The sequence below is a fragment of the Ochotona curzoniae genome, unplaced genomic scaffold (assembly GCF_017591425.1).
Source record: "Ochotona curzoniae isolate NIBS_2020 unplaced genomic scaffold, NIBS_Ocur_1.0 scaffold_4701, whole genome shotgun sequence".
NCBI lineage: Eukaryota > Metazoa > Chordata > Mammalia > Lagomorpha > Ochotonidae > Ochotona > Ochotona curzoniae.
The window spans coordinates 15,035,889-15,047,394 of record NW_024467122.1 but is presented as its reverse complement, the minus strand read 5'-3'; positions in this window follow the sequence as shown (position 1 = coordinate 15,047,394).

Sequence of the window (11,506 nt, the reverse complement as noted above, 5' to 3'; positions counted from 1 at the left end):
CCTATTGATACACAAGCCAGAGAAGGAAAAAATTGCCACAGGCAGTGCCAAGCCACAGCTGGAAAAGGAAGGAATTTAGTTCTTTTTTTACTCAGCTAGGAGCAGCTAGTTGAACAAGCCTACTCCGGCCGTTCTGTCAAACTCTATTGGCCCTTATTTCACCCATTAAGTTTTTAGCTCCCATGTATCACGTGTTGGTGCATAACGATGACAAAAAAAAAAACTTACATGCGATGCAGGTCCAAGATTCCTGTCTTTCCTCTTAAGCATTTGGTGGTAAAGAAATGAAAGGCTCTCACAGGTTCACTTTAAGTTTGCTACAGGGATCATGCCCACCCAGATAAACTGTAAATCCATGATTAAATGAAAAAGGCAGCTTCTTTAGTCTTGGAATTACCTCACAGAATTTTAAAGTGAAATAATATTTAAAAACCACTCTGTGGAGGGCAGGCATTCTGGTACAGTGGTTTAAGCCGCCACTTGGGACACCCTATCCCATATCAGTGTGCCAGTTCAAGACATCCCTCCACTTCCTAACCAGCTCCCTGCTTATGCACCCAGGAGGGCAGCAGATGTAGGCCCTGGCACTCAGGGCCTGGTTCCTCACTGCTACCTGGGTACTGTGGCCAAGGCCTTGGTGTTGTGTGTGTGTGTGTGTGTGTGTACATATATATGTACACACACATACATATACAAATTTTCTCTCTATATATACACACACATATTTATATTCTCTCACTCACTCTCATAAGTAAATAAATCTTGAAGAATCCAGCTCTTAGTTTGTATGTTTGCTGTGTCTTTTTGCTTTATCAATTAGAACTCAAGGAACAATCCTTTTGAGCTCCAGACCAAAACACAGGTAAGGAAAAAGCTTTTTCCTTTTACTGCCTTTCACGTGACCACTCAGAATGATCCGATGCAAAAGAAGAAAATATACCTTATTTGCTATAGGTTTTTTTTTTAAAAGTGCCATTTTGTACTGATCGCCAGCACATTCTGAAAGCAGTTAGTAACACAGAACCCAACTTAGCCAGGGAATATGACCAGGAGTCCTTCGGACAGCCACTGCAGTGGGTAAAGAAAAGCGATGGAAATGGAAAATTTTAGCCTTCAGCACACGGGTGCTATCCTCCTTCGGGCCACCAATATGCGTTATGATCAAAGGACAGGCAATTTAAATTTGTTGGGCAGAATTTTTCCCCCCCAGCCTATGGGCAAGGCTGTTTTATTTGCTTGACCCTCTCTAGTCCTAAAACTATTTATGGTCAGATATTACCAAACGTGTGAAGAGCCACAGATCAAAATTACATTTCTTTTAACCAACGGTAGGGGAAATAAGTTAATTTCATGCTATTTCTTGAGGTCAGATAACAAAATGCACATTTACCCAGGAAGAGAAATCGCAGGCTTTTCTTGCCCAAAACTGTGACTCCTGAAAGTGAAAGCCGCTGAATCCAGGAAGTTGATGGACACCTGGCAGGCCCAGCAGCCCTCAGAGCACGGGGCCACGGAGAGCCGTCAACCCCCACACACTGCCCAGAGACTCACCAGCCTGCTGCCGAGCCCTCAAGGCTGCTGCGACAGGACACAGCATGGAGTAGTCTTTGCTCTCCCCACTCTGGATTTCAAACCTGGATCTCTGCAAGAAAAAGGACTGGTAGAAAGACACCGACGCTGAGAGGGACACGGACAACCGAGCTTGCGACAGAGCATTGTTGGGAACATGGAGGAAAGGATGCAGGAATTTCCGAGTTGGGTTTTGCAGCCCAGAGGCAGGACAGATTAGCAGGACAGAGGCTCAGTCAGTGGACTTGCCGCAGACTCACAATGAGGTGATGGCCAGGTGGGGCTGGATCAGTGGACTGCACGTTGGAAACACCTTCCTCTCTGCTAAATTATGTTGTTTCCAGTTGAGAAAGGCATGGTGCCTTTAAAAAGGAAAGAAATTCTTCCCACAGGGGTAACATTCTGATTTGAAGCAAGACTGATTTTGGTCCCTGCCCTTATATAGTTTCCTAACATCTCAACCTCTGAATTGAATCTGAATTACAGCAGCCTCGGTGTGGGAAGCAAAAAGCCAATTCCCGTATATCCTCCTGAGTTCTGTTTACAAATCAGATTCCATCACTCTCATACCCACCACGCCTACAAATAACACAGGACTTATTCATACGTTGCCCGAGACTGATGGTCTGGGATGCCCACATCCTCAGGGAGTTAAGCTCGGGGTCCCTTCAGGTCTCTTAAGGGCTGAGACTGGTGAAAGTGATCTTGAGAGAAATCTCTGGTCTTGTACCCTCAGAAGTCACACAGCTCATTCTTTGATTACCACAAGTAGAAGTGACTTAATCTAGAGCCCCAGTCAAGGTCACATTCACAAACTCAGTCATCCACACATTCTAGGTGATGCCACAATCTGGGGAAGAACATTTGACGAATGTTGCTTGACCCCGAGCTACAACCTTTCAGACCGGTGGGGGTGATCTCAGCACACCTGTTCAGACTAAGATGCCTTAAAAACATCACAAACAGACCAGTCCCTTCAACAGGCCTTCCACGGGGGTGTGTTGTTAAAAGGGAAACCTTCTCTCACACACAGGTTGCATGGACAAAGTAATTTTCACATCTCTTCTAATTTGAGTCTCACAATTCTATGAGAGTCACTTCCATTCTACAGATAAAGGAAATCTAGGAAGGTGGACTCAAAGAAATAAAAAAAACCAAAACCAAACAGATTCAAACGCAGGCAGCATAAGCTCAGTGCCTGGGGCCACACTGCCTCTTGGAGGCCGAGGGACAGACAGCGGGCAGCAGCCCTGGGAAATGATTTGAGCCGAAGGCAGAACACCCAACAAAACTAATTAAGATGCTTCATGCCAAGCAAAGTAACAAGAGAACAGGGCAAGGGGTAAGCTGTTTGGCCAGCAGACGAGGGAGAAGCAAACAAAAACAAGATGAAATGGAATGCTTAAAGACATTTACACAGTGATTTCACAATAATGGATTAAGACTTTTCCAAGGGCACACTTGAAGGTTCCTGCATCGGCTACCCTGTAGGATTTCAAGCAGACGCCCACTCACCACTCCCCAGACGTGTTTTAACACTCGATCTTGCTCAAGTTTTAATGTTGGGGTTCTTCAGGATGAGTGAGGAAGTAGAATGGCCCTGCTAAAGGTGGCCCCTTTCGGACAGCTTTAAATATGTATTCCCGAAGGTGCACATTTCTCCCAAGCTCTTGTTCCTCCTTGTTCCTCCTTGTGTCCTGGGTCACAGGTGGCCCGAGGCAAAACTGCCAAATAGGAGTTCATTTTCAGTACCCTATTCCTAATTTTTGCTCCCTATGAGCCCTGGATACTTTTCCCAGTCTCTCTTCAGCCAAGGATTCCATTTTCTTTTCTCCCCAATCAAAAGCTGCAACCCTCCAGAAAGGATCGGACTAGATTTTTCACACTCTAGATCAGATTCCAAATTTTACCTGCATATGAAAGTCACCTTTGATTTATTTACTTATTTTAATACATAATTGCTTAGTTTCTCCACCCTAGATCAGTGGAATCAGACTCTCTGATAGAGGATTGCTGACATGTGTACTAAGAGAGAGAAACCCACTCTCCCAAATGATGTGAGCAGTGCAGTCATGATGGACAATCATCTTACGTAGGAAAGGCTTACTGTGTTACCCTTCCTGGAAATATCTGCATTTTAGGACACGGTGAAGACTTAGTAGCGGGAGCGTCTACTCAGACAGCAGACTGAAGTCACTTGCTTGAAGGTGGTTTTCCTACGATTGTCATCTTTGTTAGTGAGCCTGTTGGGGCAAGGAATTAGGGAGTCCTTCTATTACCACTGCCCACATCGGGCTGAGAGTCACTGCCTCCTGGTACACCTGTCAGGCACACCACTCGCTGGTGCTCATACATCAGCAGCAGCTCCCACGATGGGGGGAACCATTATTTGCTTTTTTTTTCAGCCAAAGGCCATTGAAGATGTTTGTAATGTTATCTGGTGGGCCACTGAAAATTATCAAATTTCAAACCAGGTTGCTACAGATTTATGGTCTTTCAGGTCCCAAGCCAAATCAAATGATTTCATAGGTTCGTGTGGCCTGTGGGCCGACACTCCCCAGCCATGGAAGATCCTGCAGTCAGGGCTTTTTCCTCCATGCTGGCAAACCAACTGCCTTTGGAGACCCAACCTATTACTCACCTGCAGCTCTGAGCACTCAGCTCAGGGAGTAAGGTGTCCTGATTCGTTTAAGCTAGCAGGTGCTTTGAATCCCTGACTCATCTGTGTAATAAGTAAATGAAAGCTGGCCCCATTCTGTATGGGCCTCGTATGGTGGCAATTGGTGAGACTGTCATCAAATCAGGGCCCGGTTCTCCACTTGATGAGTTCTGACTCGGCTTGACCAGTGAGTAGGAGGTGTCACGGCCTCAGATGGCTCATACTGACTACGACACGCCAGGAGTTCCTGTTTCAGCCACACTCACTCCTCTTTGTCTGAAACAGATACCAGCTTTCTGGGAGTTAGATTTGGGAGTGGCAGAGGAATCAAAGACAACACTACAAGGGTCTTGTCAAGGGAAGTCAGTCCCTTGGTATGCAGTCTCTTCTAGGGAAGGGAAGGGAAGGAAAGGAGAGGGAAGGGAAGGGAAGGGAAGGGAAGGAAAGGAAAGGAAAAGGAAGAAAAGGGGAGGGGAGGGGAGGGGAGGGGAGGGAAGGGGAGGGGAGAGGGGGAAGGGGGGAGAGGAGGGGAGGGAAGAACATCCCTGATATTTTATTAGATTTTTACTACTGCTTGATTGTTTCCAGGCAGACTGAATGATAACATAAAGAAAATGGCACTGCCAATTATTGATACTGCCTCCTCTAACTTCTTTCATATAGAGAAAGCACCTGTTCATTCATTTATTCACACGTTCTGACAGCTCACTGCTGGAAAAGGGCAGTATCTGCTACTGCAAAGTACACAGGCTCTGTAACAAGACAGCATGAGTTTGAGTGTCCACCCTGTGACTTATTGATTACTCATCTTCGGACAAGTGATTTCTTCATTCTAGACTTCAGAGTTACCTCCTCTGTAAAGCAGAGATGATAAGAAGATCATCATAGCAAGCATTCATTCAAACTTGGAGCATGACGTCCAGTAACTACTCAGTTAACAGTAGCCAAAGCAGAGACCGTTACTGCTGTGAACGTATAGTATGTGCTGGCCACATGCTGAATGCTTGGTACTTCATCTCAGGAGCACATTCATCCATCCATTTATTTATTCATCTCTTTAGTCATTCAGTCAACAAATTTTTTTTTTAAAGTGCTGTGCTAGACTGTGGGAGTTCACAGGTAAGAGAAAGACAAAGCAAAGCTGAGAGTGGTGATGGAGAGGTAGGGGGTAGGGGTGTGTGTATGTGTGTGTGTGTGTGTGTGTGTGTGATGCTCTGACAGTGGGAAGGGAATGACAGGGACCTTGGAATGGGGATGAAGACAGTAGCCAAAGGTTTATGGCATAGAAATATTTGAGCAGCATCTCAAATTAAGAACTGCAGCTGCTGTGGCTAACATGTTGGCTCAATTGGATAATCCTCCATCTGCAAGTGCCAGCAACCCATAGGGGCAATATGTGGCTGTATTCTGTCTTGGCTGCTCCACCTCCTGGTTTTTGTTTGTTTGTTTGTTGTTGTTTGTTTGTTTGTTGTTGTTTGTTTGTTTGAAGGTTTACTTAAGTGTTGGAAAGGCAAATACACAGAAAGAAAGATCTTCCATATAGTGGTTCACTCCCCAAGTGGCTGCAACGGCCAGAGCTGAACTGATCTAAAGCCAGGAGCCAGGAGCCTCCTCTGGGTCTCCCACATGGGCACAGCATCCCAAGGCCTTGGGCCATCCTCTACCACTTTTCCAGGCCACACACTGGGAGCTGGATGGGAAGTGGACAAGCCGGGATTAGAACCGGCATCTGCATGGGATCCTGAGCACATGCAAGGTGAGGTCCCAGCCACCAGTCTACCAGTCCCAGCTGCTCAACTTCTGATCCAGCTCCTTGCTTATGACCTGAGAAAGCAACAGAGGATGGCTCAAAGCCTTGGGGCCCTGTACCCACGTGTGAGACCCGGAGGAAGCTCCTGGCTCCTGGCTTCGAATTGGCTTAACTCTGGCTGTTGTGACTACTGGGGAGTGAAAGAAGATCTTTCTGCCTCTCCTTCTTTCTGTTAAAACAAACAAGAAAAAAAAAGCCAACAATTGCAGCTGTTGATATGAGGGGAGGTGGTGAGAGGGGGAAAGCATTCCAAGCAAAGCAAAAGTCAGTGACAGTTTAGGTTTCTAAGATGGAAGGGCCTTAACTTTTCTCAGGATTTAGAGGACCTTGGTTGAGACTTAGTTCTCTAGTCTTTAGATTTAGCTCCACTTACTATTCTTTGCAGAAATTCAAGGGCCAGTGTTTAACCTAGCAGCTACGACGCTGGGTTGGGATGCCTGCATCTCATCTCGGAGGGCCTGGGGTTGAGTACTGCCTGTCCCCAATTCTCGCTTCCTGCTCAAGCAGACTCCTGAGGCAGCAGGTAATGTCCCAGGTTGCTGTGTCCCTGCCACTCATGAAGGAGACCTGAGATGGTTCCTGGCTCAGGCTTTCTATGGCCTGGTCCAACCCAGGCCATAATGGACATTAAGGAAGAGAGCCAGAGGATGACAGCTCGTTCCCTCTCTCTCACAAAGACACACACACACACACACACACACACACACACATACTTTCCCTCTCCTCCCCTGTCTCTTACACAAATGAGCAAGTAAATAAATAATTTTTAAAAAAAGAAATCCTCATTAAAATGCAATTAGAACTTCAGCATAACTGCAGACTGGTAGTGTTTTCATGGCAGCAATCAATCATCCACTGGCAGGCAACCACAAGTCTACATGCAAAAAGGGAACTTAATCTTAATATTCTGGTAGGGTTTTCCCCATGATTTGAACTTGTCTTATTACTTTTACATATCAAATGTATGACTGCAACAAAAACGGTCTTCTGAAATGTGAACAGGAAGAGGTATTACCAACATTGACTTAGAATATATTCTAAACATAAATGACCCCAGGACTGGGCCAAGCTGAAGCAGGGAGACAGGAATACAATCCAGGAACTCCATTACTTTCAGGGGTAGAGAGCATCTAGTCCACGGGCAACATAAGGCCTGTGAAATCACAACCGCAGATGGGACTCGAAATTCAATAAATCAACTGCAGGTTAATTTTTCAGTTGATGATTCTGTATGGCCCATAAATGATGGTATAGATGTCTAAATGGCTTCTGGAAGAAAAAGGGTTCTGCACCCTATACTACTCCTGCGCAGCTTCTGTATTAGCAGGAAGCGAGGGTCGGACGTGAGGTAACACATGATGGCTTAACACCCGGGTTCCTGCTACCCACACTGCAGACCTGGACGGAGTTTCTGGCTCTGTGTTTCTGCTGAGATCGGTGCTGGTTGTGGACTTTTGAGGAGTGAACTAGCAGAAAGAAGACCTCTCTTTACCTGTCCCAATCCCTCAGTATTTCTGCCTTTCAAACAAATAAAAATGCATTTTAAAAAATTTATGAAAAATGCATATTATGAAAAAACTATGCATACATTTAAAATTGTTTTACCAAAGTAAACACACATTTATACACACCTAGTTTTTCATTTTAATTATTTCTTTAAAGGTTTATTTATTTTTCTTGGAAAGTCAGATTTACAGGGAGAAGAGGAGGCAGAGAAAGATCTTCTGTCTGCTGGTTCACTCGCCAGGTGGTCTTAATGGCCAAAGCTGAGCTGATCCAAAGCCAGGAGCCAGGACCTTCTTCCTGGTCTCTGACACAGGTGTAGGGTCCCAAGGCTTTGGGCCATCCTCAACTGCTTTCCCAGGCCACAAGCAGGGAGCTGGATGGGAAGAGCAGCAGTGGGGACATGGACTGGCACCCACATCGGATCCCAGTACATCGAGGCGAGGATTTAGCTACTGAGCCATTGCACTGGGACCACACACACACTTTACTGAAGGCCTTCCAAATAGTCCTCCCCCAATTCTATGACCCCATTTACCCGATTTATTGCCACCCTGACAGACACAGTAACCTCAGTGCTGCTTAAATGCCTTAAAGAAATTCACTCTTTTTGCAAAATGCATTTACACTGACACTTGAGACCATTGGGGAGTAAACCAGCAGATGGAAGATTTTTCTCTGTTATCTCCTTCTCTCTGTAAATCTGACTTTCCAAAAAAAAAAAAAAATAATAGTAATAATTACATCTTTAAAATTCATTCTTGTTAACTTTCATTTTTGCGATTTTAATTTTTTAGTCATAGCTAGATTTGGAGTTTGATTTTAGTTATAGTTCAATAATGCATGTTTTAAATAAAATTTGCATCATAGCAGATAAGACAATAGAGTTAACAATGGTTGAGCATTGATCTACTGCTCAGAAAAATCTTCTAATATGAGCAAGAGGTTTGGTAATAATTCACTAAAATTTCCTCCAACTACTTGTAACAGCCTACATAAAGCCAGTAATGATAATATTTTAATTAACCATAAGGATCAATACCTAACATCATTGCATTTTGACAATCGAATAAGGATTAATAGGATGCTTCTTTTCTCAAGAAATTAAATCACAGGGAAAAAACGTCACCTCCTGGTCACACTCTAACACAGCAAGGTTTTCATTGTAAACTTGCCTTTCAGAACCTTTACATTTCAGAAAGATGAGGGGGACGGATCCTGTGCATTTACTAATCTGTAAACAGAGAACCGGGCCAAGAATCAATTCTGAAATGCGGCATCAATTGCACAGGCTTCCACTTAGTTTTAGTTGAATAAAAGCCCTACTAGATACGCAAATAACATCAAACTTGCTGGATTAAAGCGAAGCCCCTCATACTCTAAATCATGATTGTCAATCATCACCTAGGATTAAGGAATATATTTTTAAACCCTAAAAGCCAGCGCTTCCTTTTAACTTCTGCCTACTGCGCAGTTTGGATTATGGCCCAGAAATAGTATTACTTGAAACAAGACTGCCTCCCTCCTACCATCCTTGAGAAGTACATTGTTAACATCTGCTGTCGCCTCTTCGGGATAAAACTCAGCCAGGCACACGGCTTAACGCCCACAGCCCTTCCGCACACTGCTTGGAACACAGCTTCACATTTAAATAGAGCTGATTTTCCGTTTACTCAGTGTTTTCCTCACACTGCTGTCCTCCTCACCAGAAAAAAAGTAAATTAGTCTGAGAACGAAGACGACCTCAACACATTCACTTTGGAGGGTGAACTTCCTTGAAACTCTGCAGGGACCGGCGGATTTCCTGACAAACTCTCCAAGCTTACCCGCGGGAACCACCTCCCCATTTTGTAGTTTCTCATTAGCATTTACCTCTCCAGGCATCTAGGTTACTCCCACTGCTAGAAAATAGTTTTTGAAAAGGTATGTCAGCAAGTAAAAACAGAAAGATGTAATAACTAAGGAGTCTTGAGACATTTTATGTTTGATGGAGAAGGGAAGTTTGTGAAGGAGTTAGAACAAGGCTAACGGCAAAATATGTGATCCCAGCCAAGAGATCTTTGCACGTGCAAGCGGTACCTTTAAGGTGTCTCCGAGAAAGTGGGGTGGGACACTGAGAGCCGGCAGGAGGAAATACACTTCATGGTTTTTGTTATTTTGTGCTTCTTACAATGTAAATGTATTAACATTTGAAATGTATCAAATATTCTTAAATTACAACCAACAGTGGAGTTAAAATGATGAAGAACATACTCATATGCTGATTATTCAAATTTTAAGTCATATTCCAAGACTAACTAATCTTATCAAGAAATAACCTTTTAATAAGATTATTAAAGCAAAGTGTTAATTTATGAGAAGTTCAATGTTCTATTAAAATGCTAACAAAACAGTGAATTACAACACAACAGGTTGCTTGTTGGAATTCATTCATCCACTCCTGGCAAAGCCATTCCAAATTTCAACTTAATTAATATTCCTTCTCCTGGTTTCCATAGTTTCTTTTTAAACATTAGTACCAGCAGAAACTGGCAGTGACTTTAGCCATATTCTCAATAATAACCCCCTCTGGCTGTCAATATGCATGAAAAGGAAAATTTTTTCCATACCCAGAAGGACAGCCATTTTTGTATCTTTTGTTTAAAAAATACACTGGTAGTAACACTGCTTTGTCCCCCTTTCTTATTTTGTGTATTCGGGCGGCGTACTTAACTCTTTCCTTGCCTGTGGTTTCCTCAATGCCCAACGTGAATACTGAATATCAACAGTAGCGTTGTCTTTCCTAGAGCTAAACGACACCTTCTCCTGCTACCTGTCACAACCTCACACTAGAGTGCTCACAGAACCGGAGCCTGGCAGGATGCTGTGTCCTGCATAACAGCAAGCTAGGTGCAAGATTGCTCCAACACCTGAATGTAACATGTCCTGCAAACAAAGGAACACATTGGCAAGAAACTATTTCTATGAGTAACTAGCAGAAAGTCCACCACAAGGCAGGCTCTGGCACAACCATTTCACTGTACCTCACATGACACCATCTAGCCGAGAGGATGGAATCACAATCTCACACTGAATCTTCTCCCCCAGCCTCAACTCCTCTTGCATCAGTGTCTTTGTTCTAGTGTCTTCTTCCAGGAGTCACAACGTATCAGGCAATTTTGCTAGGCTGCAGCAGCACGCCAAACACTTCTGAATTCAGTTGAATCTAGAATGTTCACATCTTTCTGTCATGGTGCTGCTGCATTTATGTTTCATTTGGCTTCTCTATCTGTGCCCACTGAAACATTCCACACTACTTGTGGAAAACACTGCTGCCCACAGTATATGTCTGTTGTGCCTTACAATGAGACTGATAGCCTAGGGAGTGGGCACTTGGCCTAACTGTTAAGACATCTGCCTCCTCTATTAAGAGTACCCGGGTTCAATTCCTGGCTCTGGCTTCTGATCCCAGCCTTTCCACTAATGCAGACATAGGGAGGCAGCAGTGAGAATTCACGGATTTGGGTCCCTGCCACCCACACGAGAGCCCTGGATTACAGTCTCAGCTTTAGTCCCTGCCTGACTCCAGCAGTTGCAGGCATTTTGGGAGTGAACTAGCAGACAGGAGCTATTTTTCTATGTCTACTGAGTCAATTAAAATTTCAAAAGTCACAGTTTTATTGAGTTGACACGAGATCCATTTCTTGTCCCTGAGACTTGACTTCACAGAAACTGAAAGATAAACTTAACCAAGAATCTCATGGTGATGCCAGTTAAGCTAAATTCTAAGTTACACCTTGAGTAACTGCACAGGTGGTACACATGAAGCTGCTGTTTTTACCACTGTATTTAAAACCTGAGCTTCTCTCTCACCAACCTTTTCTCTATACCTAATGTGTCTTTCCCCTTAAAGCACCAGAGAATGCCTAATGTAATACAGAATTATTTAATTATGTTGATCACCTGGTTTTAGTTGCTAGAATCTA